Genomic DNA, 8,511 nt, shown 5'->3' on the forward strand with positions numbered 1-8,511 from the left:
AGTAATCGATCGAAAGCTGTACCGGAGTGCAGACGACATTTAGCGCGCGCGGCATTCCATGAGATGTTGTCCGTGTAGCCAGCGGTACAGAGCACGAACCTGTCCGGTAAGTGAAGCATTGTTTTTGTTTGAATGTCCTGCATTGTCACTTTAGCTCCCAAAGATCTCTGTGTGTGGTCTTTGGAGAAGAATCGGTTCGGACGTATTTTTTGGGGGTGGTTGAAGGAAAACGAAACGGGCTCTCCGTTCTCAACTTCCTGTTCTTCAGTGATCGGCTGAGTCAAGATCTGTGATGTGAGGGTACGGGGGTGGTGGGTGGGGTGGGGGCTATGCCAGTGATCCGATGAAAATGATTTCCGATTGATCGTGGTGGCACGATTAATTTATGAAATAATGTTTATTGTTCATGCTAATAATTCGAGCCTGGATCAGCGAGGGCTGTGCGCCTTTCTTCTGGATGCTGTGCGCACATGTCATAGCAGTAGTGCCGCTGTGGCCACAGTGATGCGGAGAGAGCGTGTAGAGGATGCATTCAAGTATTACAGGGCCTCTCATGCGTATAAAATCTTAGCTATAACAGATCGATTTTTTGGTCTCAACCAACACGGCGGCGAGCCTTGGTGTTTTCCTGTCCCATGCATATTAAAAAGAAATTGCGAAAGACTGATTGTGAGTGTGTGTGTGTGTGTGTGTGTGTGTGTGTGTGTGTGTGTGTGTGTGTGTTGTTTAAAGTCTTTTCAGAATGAGCGATTTCACTTGAACAAAATGTATACCTATGTATATATATATATATATATATATATATATATATATATATGTGTGTGTGTGTGTGTGTGTGTGTGTGTGCGCGCGTATAGATAGATAGATTGATAGATAGATAGATAGAGGGGGGAGGGTTCTGTTAAGTTCAGTTACTCAAGGAGGCGTCACTGCGTGTGGACAACTCCTTAAACGCAACACCACATCTGCTAAGCAGTTTCCGGACCAGCAGCAAAACATCGCGCTTAGGCTTTGAGTGAAAATACAATAAGATGAAATGAAATATCGATAGATAATTTTAAAAGATCCCCCCCATCCCCCTCCCCTCTTCTCTTCTGTTTTCTATTCTTTTTTGTTCTTTTTATTCTCTTACTGACATGTTATTTTCTGTATTACATCGTAGAGTGTCGTATATTGACAATATTACTTGCTCTCCTTGGTGACAGAGGCCATCGCACCAAACGTCAATAAAATATTTCTTGTTTGTGTCTGTCTCTGAGACTCCCCCCCTTCCTCTCTCTCTCTCTCTCTCTCTCTCTGTCTGTCTTTCTCCTGCGGTTTTGTTCCATATTTTGCGCCTTTCTTCCAGTATTCGCCCACTTCGTGTTGAAGAGGGCAGTGATAGAAAGGTTTGTGGCCATGTTGACAGTTCGTTCTTGTACGACCAGCGTTCTGGTTGATTTGATCCTCGTGTTTATTTTTATTTATTTATTTATTTTTTTTTTTGAGGGGTGGCGGGGGAGGTGGGGGGTGGGGGACAATTTGTACAAGCGTCGAGGGGGTGGTTGTATGTAGCTGCTATGTGGAGGCACCGAAGCAAACCCTGGCCCTAACCGTGACAAAGACGCCTCCTGATCCTCTCGCGGTATTCGACAGACCCGCCTTCTCCACCTCCCACCCATCTCGCTCTTTCATGGAACTGTCCCTTGCTGCCGTCGTATAATCCAGTCAGAACGTAACAGAGATGGACACTTTTATGAACAGTAAGCTGGACGATGTGAAGGAAGACGTGCATCAGCAGCATCAGGAGTATGGTGCTCTGCGAGAACTTGTGAATGGACTCAAGGATGAGGTGAGGGATTTGTGTCAGAATTTTTTTTTTAATTATATTAATGACATTCTCGAACAGCAGAGATTAACAATCTGCAAAATGAATTTAGAGAGCAGGACCGGAAGAAACAATCTGATTTGGATGGAAAAGATGAATGCGATGGTCAAACAAATGAACGATGTAAACGCTTGATCCCGAACTTGATCACCGAGCTGACAGCGCTGAGTTTGAACGGGTGCACCAACTGAAACCGAAGGCTCCCAATAATTGCATGCTGCTAATTCTATAGACAGAAAGTAAAAATACTGAAAACCAAACAGAAGCATAGGGATACCAATGCGTTCGTTGGTGAAGATGTATTTCCTAAAAGGTTAGGGACACAAGACGAAAAGTAAATGCAAGCTTAAAGAAAGCATGGAGTGAAGGAAAACATGTTCGTATGGTCCATGACCATTTGTATTTCGATGCACACGACTCTTTGATAGAAGAAAGGTAGGAAGTCGGCTAGCCTCGCGTTTGTAATGATTTAGAAACGGGTATTTTTGAAAGGGGTATTTTTGATACGCATACAAAAGGACATCGACACAGAAAATTTCTCTCATCCATTCAAACAGACCCCTGTTTATTTCAAGTAGAGCACGTTGGAACTCAGGGTACGAAATTTTATTCCCGGGTGGAAATGCGGGCTTAGAAAATGTCAACTCACCTTGATGTGAAATTTATCTATATCAGCTGTTAAATCATGGGGGGTGGGAATTTGGAGGGCATTACTGATTGCGTTTCAATGAAGAGGGAAATAAAAACACGAATTATTCTGTTAAAAAAAAACAACCACATCTTTTCGTTTTCCATACTTTCGAGCCTTTTTTCTGTAAAAATATTTTAAACGTCAGTTGTTTGCATTCTAAGTTTATGTCTAAGGACTTCTTTACCAATGTTTCGTGGTTTGATTTCATGTGTTTTATCGAAACATTTTAAGACGACTGTAAAACGTATTTATTTCTTGTATTAGCATCGCATCATTAACATACTGTTAAATTCACCAGGCAAGGGAGAAAAAGAGGTGGTGCAGTATGTTCGATGAGGATTATGTTTTGTCAATTTATACTCAAATTGCATATAAAATATAAAAATATATGCGCAGTCATTGTTGATAAGCAGTTGTTTTGATGTTTGAAAGATGTTCCTACGTATGAACTTATGTACCCCTAAAGGGTTGCTTATATGCTCATTTTGAATATGATCATGGTATTTCTGAAATGTCTGACTAATCTACAGGTAGAGCTTGATGATCTCCATATACTCCTGTGTGGTGACCTTTACATAGGAATTTCTCATATTTCTCCTTCACAACAGTTAAATTACAATATGCAGTTTCATATCACAAAAGTTTTTCAGTTACTTTTAATTGTAATTCTCAGGACACACACATATATTCCTTTGTTAAATCAATGTTAAACATGTGCACTGCCTTGGGTCTGACAATACAAAATTAATGGGACATGTAACGGTGACCAGGGAAGTCTCATTACATATACATTGAAAATGGAAACAGTGTTAATGATTACTTTATTTTGTCTAACATTTTTTTTTATATGAATTTGTGATGTAAATGAATTATACATTGCTGATCAAACTGAATGATTTCTTCTTGAGTATCGTGTTGTTGTTTTTTTAATATGATTTTTTTTTTTAAATAACCGTTCCAGTACCATATTGGTTACATATCGTGTAAAACAATCAGTATAGTCGAGAATATCATGGTGAATTAAAAACAACAGTTGGAAATGGCTTTGGATCTCATTGATGTGAATGCAAATGAAGCTTTACAACTATTCAATGACTGTAACCGGGAATGTACAACTTGTATCAAAAAAAGCATTAATGTGGATCATAATAAACAGCAAGAGGGATAGTTCGACAAGGAATGTAAAATCTGCTAAAGGAGAAGTACTTTGCATGTTACTGAGAAGGTTTCGTAGAATTTCAGACATGTATGATAATTACCTATTCGTAAGGAATAGAAGAGAATGTAAAAAGCTTTGTGATAATGATCAGAAAAAAAGCAATTGGGTTAACTCTCTCCATACGAACGGCGAAAGAGACGACGTTAACGTTAACAGCGTTTCATCCCAATTACCATCATCAAAATATTGCAAGCGGAACGCTTATTTAAAAGAAATAAATATTTTTAATAGTATTTAATATAGTATATGCTTAATACAAAAGTTGTGAAATTTTTATCATGGAGTGATCACAGTGCAGTAGAAAGCTGAAAACATTGGGGTGGCCCATCTGCGGTGATCAGACTTTGAATGGTGGATAGCCCTGATATGGCCTTCATGGTCGGCTGGGCTCTAAGCAATATTTTTAATTTTAATTTTTAAAAAAGCGGAACGCTCTTATACTTAAGAGGTGAATGTTGACAAAGAATACCACAGTTCTGACGACGGAAGCTAAAGGTTGGGTCATTCAGACACCCACTGGACATCCGAGGGGTCTGTGTAGAGGAGAAGAGAGGACTTACCGTACTGAGTGAGTTAACAAAAGTTTGTTAACAGGTAAAATTCTCAGTCATGTGATTGGATTCTATTTCTACAGAGCTTAAACTTCTACGCATTTAGTTAAGAATTATCTTTTGTTTGTTTGAATATTGTTTAATAATGGCATCATTTTATGACTGTTATATGTTATCTCGCATTTTATCAATATAAAGTTGTTGTTTTTTAAGTGAAGAGAAACATTATTGTCCTAATTTATGTAGTTTAGTTGTGATAATAGTCAAATGTCACTTTCAACTACGGTGAAATTTTCTTTACACATCTTTTTATCGCCTCTCATTCTTATGGGGCTTTAGCTTTAAACCATCTGCGCCCCATTCTCTCTCTTCTTCTCCCTCTCCTCTGTTAGCTTCTTCTCTCTCCCCCTCCTCCTCCTTCCCTCACTCTCTCTCTCCCTCGCTCTGTATCCTATGTCTCTGACCCCCCCTCACTTTACGTTCTTCCTTCGTTTCAAAATTAAAACATCTAGTGACGTGTTGATTTCGAGTACAAGGTTTATGAAGTGGATGTCTGAGCTCTTTAGAAGCTTAGAAGCTTTTTTTTTCTTGATCCGCTTCTACGAGTTTTCAGAACCAAAGGTCACAGAGAATCTTTTTTCAAAGACTGGTGTCGTGGGGAAACAACTTCCCTTCTTCTCTTTTTCCCCACCTAGCTGTTTGCCACTTTCAGTGGACTCAACGCAGTAATTGGCAAGACATATCGATTGTGAGGTTGTCACTGGCAATGTTTCCCCCATGTGATGTTTGATGTCGAAACTGGCAAATTTCTCGTACGTGACTGGCAATGTTTCTCGGATGTGGTGTTACTGCTGACGTTTCTCGGATGTGGTGTTACTGCTGACGTTTCTCGGATGTGGTGTTACTGCTGACGATTCTGGTATGTAATGTAGTTACTGGGAACGTTTCTCGGATGTAATGTAGTTCATGGGAACGTTTCTCGGATGTTATGTGGTTTCTTAAAACGTTAGTCTCTTTGTATGTGCGTGTACACGCTTGTGTGAGTATGCACGTGTGCGTATATATGCACAAGTTCGCTGAAAGCGGCCCATTTTTATTGTTTTATCTCTTTTGCCTTCGTGTATTTCTCAGTTCATTACATTTCAGTGTATTTACGTATATGTGGGTTTTTTTGTTTTTTGTTTTGTTTGTTTTTTGTTTTTGTTTTTTTTGTTTTGTTTTTTTGTTTTTTGTTTCATTCTAGGTTGATGTTTAATGCACACTTGTAGCGGGTTCTCAAGGCCTGATCACCACGTTAGCTTTATTGTTCGAGCTTTTGCTGTCCCTTTTAAAATATTTTTAGCAGATGTGTAGCGTGTATGGGTACGTCCTCACACCTTGACACCTCCTTTAAAGCAGAAACCGAAATCGTATGTGGATAGCAGCTTGTAAGTATTCCTACTCGTAACGTTGTGACGGGCATCGGTTCTGGAACAACAGTACAACAGGTAAGTTTGAGACCCAGTGATGCAAGTTTTCTCGCGTGTGACTTAGCAGCTCGGAGTTTCTTGAATACGAATGTAACCGGCGGTGTTTCACGACTGAATGTGGTAACTGGCAACGTTTGTCGACTTTGGCGTGGTAACTGGATTTTATTTTCAAATGTATGGAAAAACAAAGTGGCAACATCTCTCATATGTGATTTTTCTAAGTTGCTAACTGTAACCTCAGGGATGTGCCTCTTGGAAGACATTGTTTTCTTTTTCTTTTCTGCGAATATCAAGTAGCTAGAAGACATCTGAGAAGAAAAAAAAAACCCACTCCGATTAATGAACTGGAAAATGAACGAAGGCAGATGGTCGAGGGCACGCGTGCTCGTGTATGTGGGTGGGGTGGAGGTGGGGATTTCGTGAATAGTAAAAAAAAAAAAAAAAAGAAAAAAAAAGAAAAGGAGAAAAAGGCAACGTTGTCTTCGTGAAAATTGGCGTATTACAGTTCTGTCTGTATGTTAGCAGCTGCACTGGTTGAGGAGGTCTCTGGTCGATGCTTCAATTGGTTTCTTTCTTTTTTTCTCTTTTTTCTTATACTTTTTTTTTTAAGTGTGTATCTGCTTGTAACAAGACTTCAGAACTGATCGATAGCAATAATTCGATTTCTTGTCATAAAAAATTCTCTTCAATCGATAAAAATAGGATTGCGCCATATAAAAGGAAGGGCTGATTTGATGATGCTTGTTCCGCGCAAGACTCTTAGCGGGGTTAAACATTTTGGAAAAAAAAACAAAAAAAACTGCCGTGGCGTAAACAAGAGTGGTAGCTTCGTGGAAAGAGCAATCGAATGGAAAGTCAGCTGGGAAAGAATCGTCCACTGATGGGAACAGATACTTCATCTGATCTCATTCAAAAACTGCCATGAATTATTCATAATCACCCCCAAACCCCTTTCAGATCACCATGTGTGGTGGTGGTGGTCTGGATGCCAGTATTTTTAATTAAACGATAAAGCTTGGTCCCGTGTGCGCGTGGTTCACGTTAAACTGTCAATGTAAAACAACAACAACAAAAGATGTTGGTACATGAACTTTGCACAGCACAATCACAACAGAAGCGGCTCATTGACAGCGGGCCTGTCTCAGATGCCAGCAGCGAGAGTTTCTTGTGGAGAAAATTTGAAGATGCAAGAAAACTTTGAAGAGGCGAGAAAAATCGATAGGGTTCATACTGCAATATTGTGCGATGCAATGCAGTGCTTTAAGATGTACCACACTAAAAACACAATGTAATACAGTGTAAAACAATGCCATACAACACGACGTGATACGATGCAAAGCCGTGCAAGACCATGCAACACACACACACACACACACACACACACACACACACACACACACACACACAAACAAACAAACAAACAAACAAAAAAACCGAACACACACAACAACAACAAGAAAAAGACATTGCAACACAACACAACACAACAGAATGTGATGCAACACGATGTATTTATACAGTTCAGTACAACACAGCACAACACAACTCAGTCCAGTACAGCACAGCACAACACAACTAAGTCCAGTACAGCACAGCACAGCACAGTACAACACAACTCAGTTTAGTACAGCAGAACACAATACAATAAACACAACTCAGTTCAGCACAACACAATACAACCCAACACAACACAACTCAGTTCAGTACAGCACAACACAGCGCAACTCACGTCAGTACAGCACAACACAACACAGCACAACTCAGTTCAGTACAGCACAATACAATACAACTCAGTTCAGTGCAGCACAACACAATACAACACAACTCAGTTCAGTACAGCACAACACAATACAACCCAACTCAGTTCAGTACAGCACAACACAACACAACACAGTACAACACAACACAGCTTAGTTCAGTACAACACAACACGACTCAGTTCAGTACAGCACAACACAACACAACACAACAACTCAGTTCAGTACAGCAGAACGCAACACAACTCAAATCAGTACAGCACATACAACGCAACAAAACAGTGCAGCACAACACAACGCAACGCAACGCAGCGCAACAGAACTCAGTACAGCACAACACTACGTAGCACAACTCAAATCAGTACAGCACAATACAATACAACTCAGTTCAGTACAGCACAACACAACACAATACAACACAACTCAGTTCAGTACAGCACAACACAACACAACACAACTCAGTTCAGTACAGCACAACACAACACAACTCAGTTCAGTACAGCACAACACAACACAGTTCAGTACAGCACAACACAACACAATACAACACAACTCAGTTCAATACAGCACAACACAACTCAGTTCAGTACAGCACAACACAACACAACTCAGTTGAGTACAGTATAGTACAGTACAACACAACAACTCAGTTCAGTACAGCACAACACAACAAAACACAACTCAGTTCAGTACAGCACAACGGCTCACAACTCAGTTCAGTTCAGTTCAGTTCGGCACAACACACCGCAACACAACTCAGTACAGCACAACACAACACAACTCAGTACAGTACAGCACAACGCAACACAACTCAGTACAGCACAGCACAACGCATCACAACTCAAATCAGTACAGCGCAACACAACACAACGCAACGCAACTCAGTACAGCACAACACTACGTAGCACAACTCAACTAAGTACAGCACAATACAATACAATACAGCTCAGTTCAGTA

Source organism: Babylonia areolata, chromosome 3 (genome assembly GCF_041734735.1).
Source record: "Babylonia areolata isolate BAREFJ2019XMU chromosome 3, ASM4173473v1, whole genome shotgun sequence".
NCBI lineage: Eukaryota > Metazoa > Mollusca > Gastropoda > Neogastropoda > Buccinidae > Babylonia > Babylonia areolata.